This window comes from Lycium ferocissimum, chromosome 11 (genome assembly GCF_029784015.1).
Source record: "Lycium ferocissimum isolate CSIRO_LF1 chromosome 11, AGI_CSIRO_Lferr_CH_V1, whole genome shotgun sequence".
In the NCBI taxonomy this organism is placed as follows: Eukaryota; Viridiplantae; Streptophyta; class Magnoliopsida; order Solanales; family Solanaceae; genus Lycium; species Lycium ferocissimum.
The window spans coordinates 37,969,316-37,979,994 of NC_081352.1; positions in this window are offsets into that span (position 1 = coordinate 37,969,316).

Below are 10,679 nucleotides of genomic sequence, written 5' to 3' on the forward strand. Positions count from 1 at the left end.
AGTCCAATTGGTATGGATTTAATTGAAAGAAGAATTCAATTGGGCTAGTCGATCTTGTCGGACTTCACATGATGAGCCCAATGTCCATGCCACGTATCAAGTGACGTGGCATGCCAAGTCAAGTCAAGGACCAATAAAATTGTGCCACGTGCATAAGTGACACAACATGTCAAGGCAATAGAAGAACCAATCAAATGTTGCAAAGTGTTCAAATGACATGGTTCAACCAATTATATACAAACCCTAGCTCATCCCCTGCAACTATAAATAGGGGTCTCACAAAGCCAAAAGGAAGAAAAAGAAACATAGAGAAGCTCTCAGCCGCAAGTCTTCTGCATACCAAGAAGTCTTCGCTCCAAGTAGTGAGCCGCAAGTTTCCATACCTCTACGTTTGTGATTAAAGCTCGGCTCCGCATTCGTAGTGAAGTCTCAACAACAAGTAATTCGTCCATTCAAGAACAAGCAAAGCCCTTGATTGACGGCCGTATTGTGAGGAGAAGAATCAGAGGATTACATCTTTTTGTTAAGATTTCATAAAGATTGTAACCCCCGCACATATTCTTGAAATCAAATATTATTCTTTGTCGCTATTTTTCTTGTCTTGATTATTATTTTCAGGAACGAAAGATTAGTCGTTACAAATTTGGCACGCCCAATGGGACAATCTTTACTTCTCATCTCTTCTCTTATAGAACTTCAAAAACACTAAGATGGTTTAAGAATGTCAACTCGAAATCCGCATCCGCATCTGCAAAAACTATCGGATCCAAATTCTCCGTTGCTGTGGAAAACATCCTAGATGTTACTTTTGGGAGCGTCGAACCCGTCACAAGGAACCGTGCCAAATTGCTAGGACAACGAGCTCGGCCAGCACGGGGCTCGAATCCGTCGTCGTCTTTGGTTCGTCTTCAAAAGGCTTGAGATTTCCCGCAAACGCCACAGAAGAAGGGGAGGATGTCGCCAAAATGGTCGAGAGGGTTCTTGCCCAACTTAGTTTATCTAAATCCAAGAAATCCTTCACGCAAGCTAATGATGATGTCTTAATTATTGTATCTACTCTGCATAACATGTTCTCATCCCATGTTTGCAAAAATCCATGTTTTTCTCCATCATCTACGATGGTGATGATTGTGATGATGACTAATGCTTCAACCATGGAAGAACAACTTGAAAATTTGACGAAAGCAGTTGAAGGCCTATCAAAGTACCTTAAAGATCAAGATGCTGTAATCACCAAGTTAACAAGTAAACTCGGAGAGCATGGTCGCATGAGAATCTACCCAAGCACCCGTGAAGCTTCATGAAAGACAAGAGTAAGGACAAATTCTCCACCAAACAAGAAATAATGATCAAGAAGTCCAAGTCACCAAGGTCCGATTCCCGTTGGCCAATCAAGGACTTCATCAGCTTGAGGCTATCAAGCATAAATCCGAGTCCGCATCCAAATCTTCTCTACATACGCAAAGCCTTATACGCAAAGGATTAATAACTCGAAGATGCTCCGCCATCAACCTCCTAAGTTGCAAAGAATTTGACGGCAAGGGAAATCCGAAACAACACATAGCACACTTTGTTGAAACTTGCAACAATGCCGGAACATACGGGGTGATTACCTTGTCAAACAATCCGTTCGATCCCTCAAAGGGAATGCCTTCGATTGGTACATACATAGACTCGAACCTAGTTCCATTGATAAATGGGAGCAACTAGAGCAAGAATTTCTTAACCGCTTCTACAAAGACAAGGCGCGAGCATGATAGAGCTTATAAATTCCCGCCGATAAAGGCGAGAAAGTTGTTGACTTATCAATCGCCGGAGCAGAGTTTTCGAGCCTTAACCGCAAAGATCGCCTTAGTGAAACTTCGGGATCGAAACGTGCATCCAAGGAATGCATTGGGGGTCTTCGTTACATCTTGCAAGGAATAAGGCCCAAAACATTTCAAGACTTGGCAACTCGTGCGATGATATAGAATTGCATTGATACAAGTAGAGATCAATTGTTGCATGACTGTCCGTGAGCCCCACGAAGATGAAGATATAGAAGACTTCCATGTTGGGGCAAGTTTGAATCCGAAGATGAAATAGAAGAGTCCATGTATGTTACAAATAGCCCTAACGCAAAGAGCCTAAACTGCAAGTTGAAACGCTCCTTAACGCAAGAGCCTAAACTGCAAGTTGAAACGCTCCTCGACGCAAGAACCTAAACTGCAAGTTGAAATGCTCCTTGACACAAGAGTCTAAACTGTATGTCACAAGCCTTCAAATTCAGGCTAAATCCTCAAGTCGTAAAGCTCATCAAATTCGAGGTAAATCTTCATATCAAGAAACTCCTTAAGTTCGAGCTAGATTTATAGTTGCGAAGCTCTTTAAATTCAAGCTAAACCTTTATATCAAGAAGCTTCTCAAATTCGAGCTAAATCTACAAGTTTTGATGCTCCTCAAATTCGAGCAAAGTCTTCAAGTTTCAAAGCTCTTCAAATTCTAGCTAAATGTTCAAGTCACTGAGTTGTTCAAATATGAGCCAAATCTTCGAGTTTTAGAGCTTTTCAAATACGAGCTGAGTCTTCAAGTTGCGAAGATCTTCAAATACGAGCCAAATCTTCAAGTTTCAAAGCTCTTCAAATTTTAGCCGAATCTTCAAGTTGCAAAGCTCTTCAAATTTGAGCCAAATCTTCAAGTTGCAAAGCTATTCAAATTTGAGCTAAATTCTCAAGTTACTAAGCTCTTCGAAATCGAGCATATTCTTGAAGTTACAAAAGCTCCATCTTCAAGTTGAATACTCTTGGCCCGCATGAGTTTAAACTGTGTACGGCCCCCAAAAAAAAAAAAAAAAAAAAAAAAAGTCTCTGTTAGGGTTGAAAACCCGAAAGAGGCGGGGCAAAATTTAGACAAACCAAAAAGTCCTCTAGGTTGAAAACCCTCGAAAGGGGCGGCCTAGGAAAAAAAAAAATCCTTTCTTCTTCGCACAAAAAATCCTTTTTTTTTCTAAACTACGATATGACTTGATCCTCTTTACCGAGGTACGTAGGTACTTAGAGTATTATTCTAAGTTCAGTCGCATGAGTAAAAAAATATATATATATATATATATATAAATAGCATGGCGATGTGGGATCGACGTTGACCTCTTTTCAAACAGAAGACAAACATAACTGGAAAGAAGAAGACAATTCGGCAGAATTGAAGCCGAAGATGATTGCAAGCTGTTTTAAACGCCTCTATCAAGTCGGCGTACTTCTTCAAAGAATGATGCCACTAAAAAATCTGATGGATGCTTGAAGTAGTCACTCGTCAAAGCTAGAATGTCGCTCCTATGACGAGTTGAGATTTTTCTTTACCACAAATGCGCAAAGCTGAAGAGTCGAACAAGACAGATTCTAAGCTGAAGTTGGAGAATTATCTGTACAGATGTTGAAAGCAATTGGCCGTCTTTTCTTTATAAAGATTGTAGTTCAATGAGTCGTCTTTCCAACAAAACTGGAATCTCTTCATTTCAGCACTCGTACCCCGAGTTATGAATTTTCTCCCACTGAAGCGCAAAGCTGAAAATAGAACAAGGCAGCATCTGAGCTAAATTTGGAGAATTATCTGTACAAGTCTAGAAGGAATTTGGCCGTGATTTTTATATATACTGTATATCAATGAGTCCTCTTTCCATAGAAATTGGAATCTTGTGATTTCGACGCTCCTACTCCGAGTTGTGAATTTTCTCCCACCGAAGCGCAAAGCTGAAAAGTAGAACAAGGCAGCATCTGAGCTAAATTTGGAGAATTATCTGTACAAATCTAGAAGGAATTTGGCCGTGATTTTTATATATATTGTAGATCAATGAGTCCTCTTTCCGTATAAATTGGAATCTTGTGATTCCAACGCTCGTAATCTGAGTTATGAATTTTCTCCCACCGAAGCGCAAAGCTGAAAAGTCGAACAAGGCAGAATCTAAGCTAAATTTGGAGAATTATCTGTACAAATCTTGAAGGAATTTGGCCGTGATTTTTATATATATTGTAGATCAATGAGTCCTCTTTCCATAGAAATTGGAATCTTATAATTCCAACGCTCGTACTCCGAGTTATGAATTTTCTGCTACCGAAGCGCAAATCTGAAGAGTTGAGCAAGGCAGAATTCGAGCTAAATTTCGAGAAATTTTTTTTTAAGTTATCTTCAAAAAAAAAAGGGGAGAGAAAATTGATCCAAATCACAAGACGAAATGATTCATATTGAAATAAAGGCGACTACTTTTATTGCTTCAAGAAAGGAATGTCACTACATCATAATAAGCAATTAAAAAGTAAAAATACTAAGCAAGAATCTAAGTCATGGAAAAGGCTTGAAGCATAGGATTTGTTAACGACTCTTCTCAACCGCCTCTTCAAGTTTGGATAGTCTCTCTGCTTCTTCATCAGACAACACATGATTAGCTTCAATAGTATAAATCTCGCCCTCTGTAATGATGATTTTCTCTTGATTTTTGAACAACTCCTCTTGGTATTTGTCAAGGAATGTGATAATCTTCTCCTTCTTAGAGTTCAAGGCTGCTAAATCTTTCTCCACATTCGCAAGATTTGCTTGAAGCTCCTTCATGGACCCATCTAGCTTTCCATGTTCTTGTTAGCATCATCAAGGCGTCAAGTGCATCCGAAAGTGATTCTCGTGCAATTCTTTAGTCATCTTCAACGATTTCAAAGAGTCATACTCCGCATACGCCAAGAGTTCTCGACAAGGCCCTCCAAAGCAGAAACATCGATAATATTAATTTTCCTAAGTTCCTCAAGAGTCGAAGCAATACTTGCCTCCAACACCGTAAAGCTGTCTAAGGAACCTAAAGAAAATCAGGTAATCCATCCGCGCAATGCACCCCATATCTCGAGACGAAGGTTGATTTGAAGCGGAAAATAGTCCTCGGTGGATCAAAAAAAAAAAAAACGACGCGCTAGGTTGCAATGGTGAGGAAGGTCCGAAGGTCTTCGGATGTGTAATCCGATCAACGACAACTTCAACATTCATCGCATCTAGTTTCGGAAACCCAACTATAAAACAAACAAACAAACAAAAACCCATCAGATTTAAAAAAAAAAAAAGAAAGAAAGAAAGTGTAAATGCGTAAAATATGGAGAGAAGAAATATTACTTCTTTTTGCTACTTCTTCCAAGCCCATCATTGAGTTTGATCCCCATCCATGGATATCGATCCAATGCTAATAGTGTCCAAATCACGAATTCATTATGGTGATCGCTGGACTCTTTCGACTTCCTTTCCAAACGATTCCAATGTCGATCTCCACTTTGTATTACTCTCCGTCGAACCAGATGGTTGCGATGGTATTTCCAACATCGATAGGAAGAGGAAGGGCGAGACTTCTTGTTGCAAGGTGGTGCGAGACTTGATGTTTCTTGGCGCCCTTGTCCAATGAACTCGAAGGCTCCCTCTTTTCAGAAAGTATTGTTGGTCACCTTAGGAGCCGTAGCACTTGTCTTGGAGACTAGTCGGACGTTTAACTCCTTTGTCCATAGGGATTTCAACATCCTTCAAGGTTTTGGACTTAGAAGAAGTTTCAAGAGTCATGAGTATCATTAAGTTGCACCCTGACTGAAGAAGGATGCGATTTTTCTTTCATTCGAGTCTCCGTTCTGACAACATAGGTATGATCTTGCTTTGATTTTTGTGAGATAATTCGAGGACTCATTTCGAGGGATTTGTCCGATTGGCTAGCCACCATTCCATGTACTCGCGAGTCATTAAAGGCGAACTCGCTTCACGGGCGCACCGGAATTATGACCTTGGAAGAGGTTCCAAGGCGGATCGACGAATTCCAAAGTCGCGCTAGTGTTAGCAATGTACATCGTATGGTCGCTCCACGAGGTCTCCAGGATGTCTTGACAAAACCAAATTGTCTAAACCTATAAGGACTATGACTCCACGACGAGATCCGCATCATGCCTAAGTGTAACATAGCTCGAACGAAGGCTTATGATAGTATCATTCCACTTTCTAATCCGAGAGATCGCGACGTTGAAGTATAATTCCCTACCTTGTAGCAACGCTAAATGATGGAGGTGGCGGGCATCATCTTGTTGAAATAACTTTCTCGGCATCAGAAAAATTGAAGTATTTGGCCATCTTCTCGCCGTAAATCGCATAAAGGTATACCCGACGCGAGTGATTCGTACGATGACGGGTCTTAAAATACTCTCCTAGCCAGCCATATACATAGTGTGTATGGGGAAAATTATATTCTCCCGCCTCAAATCTGGAGAAGTAGAGATCTCTCTCAAGCCACGATATATGCTCGCAAGGATCGGAACCGCCAAAGAAAATTCTCTCCACGAGCCATCAAGCTCGCCACTTTAAGAACGCTAGCACGCACGTAGTCAATTTTCTTATGGGGGAGAACAAACTGTAGAGCCAACATGTTAGAAAAGCCGACAAATTCGTCTCTCATTCTAAGTGAGTCTTCCACTCCTAGCTCGACGGGCGGGCATGCTCCTCATCGGTTCGTGGTAAGTAATTCATGTCAATATGCCCGAAGGATCAGGATCATCTTCGCTCGCGCACGAACCCGACGCCTTGCGAGGCTCGCGTACCTGCTTGGTCCTCTAAACCAAAATTTCACCCAATCATGGATGGACACCCTCATGATGGCCACCTTTCGGGCAAGTTTGTAAAAGGCTGAAAATAAGCATGTTTGCCTTCGGGGAGCCAGCGGTTTCTCGATTGTCCATTTGCGTCAATTCTTTCGCCGAAGGAACAACTTCATCATAAAAAGATCCGTGAATGGGAAGTCCCGCAATTGTTCGTAAGTCCCAAAGCGAGATAGACATCTCCCCGACAAAAGTGGAAAAAGCGATGTAGACGGACGCCAAAGCTCACAAAAGTACGCAAGACATTGTCATCATAATCATATGAAAACAAAGCAACAGAGATGGCATCGTAAACTTTGACACGCTCCAAGACTTCCTTATAGCGAGGAAGCACATCTTCCACCCACTCCCGCACGGCGTGTAGCAAACTTTGCCAAAACCAGAAGGCGGACACTCAGCTTGTTGAAACATCCATCGGGGACGATGAAGATTCGGGCGCGACGCCCGATGAATCATGCGGACTTCAAATCGGTAGGGACGTCCATAACAAGGGGTTTCTGGCCTCCGAGAAGTTGCTCATGACGTCTTTGGTCTCCTTTAGACCATTCAGCAAGATGAAGCGTAGAAAGCTCTCCGTCAAGTGAGAAGGCACCGATCATCGGAGGTTGAACCTCCAAGGCAAGGACTTTGGCGTTCGAATTTCGTTTGTCGCTCACTATCTCTAGATGAGGACCTCGGCATCGCGGTCACGAAAGTGCATCATCTTTGTTTAAAGTTAAAGCCGAACATGCACCCAAAGACCTGCAAAAGAAATTAAAAAGGGACAAGTAAGTTTCGTAGAGTATGTCCAAAGCTAAGAAGGCAAAATCAGATTCTGTGGCTGATTTAAAAAAAAAAATATACCTGAGCCAATATAGAAGCAATTTGATTGTGGTTTTCGTATATGACGTAGCTCTATGAGTCTTCTTTCCGACGCTGCAAGCCGTTCGTGATTGCGATGTTCCTAAGTCAAGATATAAGATTTTTCGTCGACGCGCAAGATTCATAAACCAAATGAACCAGAACTCAAAGTCTGATTCTCGATCAATATCTGAGCAAATATAGATGCAATTGGGTCGTGGTTTCCACGCGTGACGTAGCTCTACGAGTCTAGTTTCCGAAACATCAAGCCGGATCATGATTTCGACGTTCCTACATTGAGATATGAATTTTCTACCGTACATGCGCAGCCGTGAAGAAAGTGACGAAAATACATACAAGAAGAAAATTACCTCGATAGAGATGGGTCGAACCAGCTCGACGATGCTTCAAATTGACGCTCAAACACCAAGAGAAGGCGGTGTATTTATAGATGTCAAAATCTGTTCCTACATGGACTACACAAAGAAATCCTTGTTCTAGTTGGAATCTAATCATGGAAAGTTTAGGCTCATGTATGGAAAGTTTAAACTTATGGAAAGTTCATATTCTCTCCTAATAATTCAAAGAAGTACCATGCAAATATGGAAAGTATACGAGAGATATGCATGTTGATGGTATGATTTGCTTGGGACTAAAAAAAAAAAAAAAAGGCTGTGGATTTTCTAATACAAGTTTTAGCCGTGTGCTATGCTCAGACTAAATCATACATTGTCTACGGGCCATTCTTTTGATACACATTATGCCCCCGTGCGCTTGTTAAAAAATACATCTTTCGACACACAACTTTTTCTTCCTCCTATTGATATAATAAAGGAATACCATGCAATATTTTTTTTCAAGCCTGAAGACGTCAAATTCAAAAAAATGAGTTGGCAAAAGATCAAAAGTCAAGGACTCTTCGCAAATTAGAGAATGCCACCATAGAAAAAAACTTGTCGACGATCAAGTCGCAGACCATGGAAGAACTTGAGCATAGTTATTTCTTGTCACATTTCAAATATTTTTATGGAAATCAACTAGATGGAGTAAAAAAAAGTGTTTGTTACGAATACTTCAAGTCTCGTTCTAAAAGGCCCGACAAGTCACGCATCTCAACCACCAAGAGGGGGCATTTGTAGGCACTAAAATTTAATTGACTTAAATCCACAAATAATTTGGATCATATTCTAAATTCAAGATTTTGGTCCAAACAAATATTATGAGCTAATATAATCGGATTAATTGATTAAGTCCAATTGTTATGGATTTAATCGAAAGACTAATTCAATTGACTAGTCGATCTTGGTTTGACGGACTTCACGATGAGCCCACTCTATTAGCCCAAGGTCCATGCCACGTATCAAGTGACGGGCACGCCAAGTCAAGTCGAGGACTAATAAAAATCGCCACGCGCATAAGTGACACAATATGTCAAGTCAATAAGAACCAATCAAATGTCGCCAAGTTGTTCAAATGACATGGTTCAACTAATATATACAAACCCTAGCTCATCCTCGCAACTATAAATAGGGGGTCTCACAAAGCCAAAAGGAAGAAAAAGAAACATAGAGAAGTCACCGCAAGTCTTCTCATACCAAGAAGTCTTCGCTCCAAGTAAATGAGCCGCAAAGTTTCCATACCTCTACCTTTGTGATTAAAGCTCCTCGGCTCCGCATCAGAGGAAGTCTCAACAACAAGTAATTCGTCCATTCAAGCATCAAAGTTGTGCCTTTGATTGACGGCCAGACAGGAGAGAAGAACGATGATTACATCTTTTTGTTAAGATTTCAAAGATTGTAACCCCGCACATATTCAAATCAAATATTATTCTTTGTTTATTTTTCTTGTCTCGATTATTATTTTCGGCGAACGAAAGATTACCATACAAATACAATCGATCCAAATATTATATTATCAAAATAATACATTACAATACAATATGATGAAGGGGAGGGGCTTGTACAATACGATAACAAGTTCCTGTTGTTTGGAGGAAAAAATGGAGAGCAAAATCAAAAACGAATCGTCTGAATTGTCTTGACCTGAGGTAACAATCACAAACATTACGAATATTTTGGTAAGGAAACAATCATTTCATTATATTGTGTCTACGTGAAATTTATTTAGACAAAAATGCAGAGTAGCCGAAAGGCTAAAATCAAAGCATAATCGAACACATAGCCAGGCCTAGCTAGTCTCCTCACCATTCACCAATTATTCTCTCCACACACAAATTTATAAAAAACTATTCTCATTTCCCATCATAACCAAATTGATCCCCTTTTCCATGTTTCTTGCTTCCTGTAGATTTTTGAGAGTGACATCTCCTCATCCACTTACACTTACATTTTGTGTGTCTGTGTGTGAAAACGAATATACACTGATCATACTTGTTTGTTTCAATTGTCTAGTATTTTAATATATACTGATCATACTTGTTTGTTTCAATTGTCTAGTATTTTCTTGCCCTTTTTTTTTCTTCCTTTAGGGTGGGGTCCGATAGTCACTAGCCAATGCAGGAAGAAAAAGTAAGAGGGACGACCTTTGCTTAGGACCTTACACACTCTCGGGTGTCAGAAATTTTAATAAGAAGACTAAAAATTTAAACTTGCAACTTCAATTAAAACTTAGCTTCTTCCGTCTCCAATTTATATGTGGGTAATGGGCTCTAGAAGTTTAAAAGAAAAATAATTTTTTTTGAAACTTGTGATCTAAAACAAGTCATAAATTTGTACGTGTATCTATAAATTATCTCACTAATTAAGAGTACAATAAAAAAAATTAAAGTTCACTTGTTTTTAGATAAGAAAATATTACAATCTTTTTCGAAACATGAACTAGAAAGGGAATTATGTCACATATTGGTGTGGATGGAATATTATCTACAAGAAAATTATGCATCACAATTTTCCAACGAAGGGGATTTAATTGAATCACTTTCATTGATTGTGTGTGGCTCTACCATTGCTTACATCTAAGTGATTTGGGATGGAAATACTATCAGAAACCTGCCTCCAGGTTTCGCCTCGTAACACCAGTCTCCCTAATAATTTTTGAAATTACAGTTACCTCTTCGTTTAGATATTATAACAATCTCCTTAACACATTTATTGTGAATGTAAAAGAATTATGATGTGATTAATTTTCCCTTTATAATATAATGATTTATATAATTAAAACCTTTAGGATATAATGGCT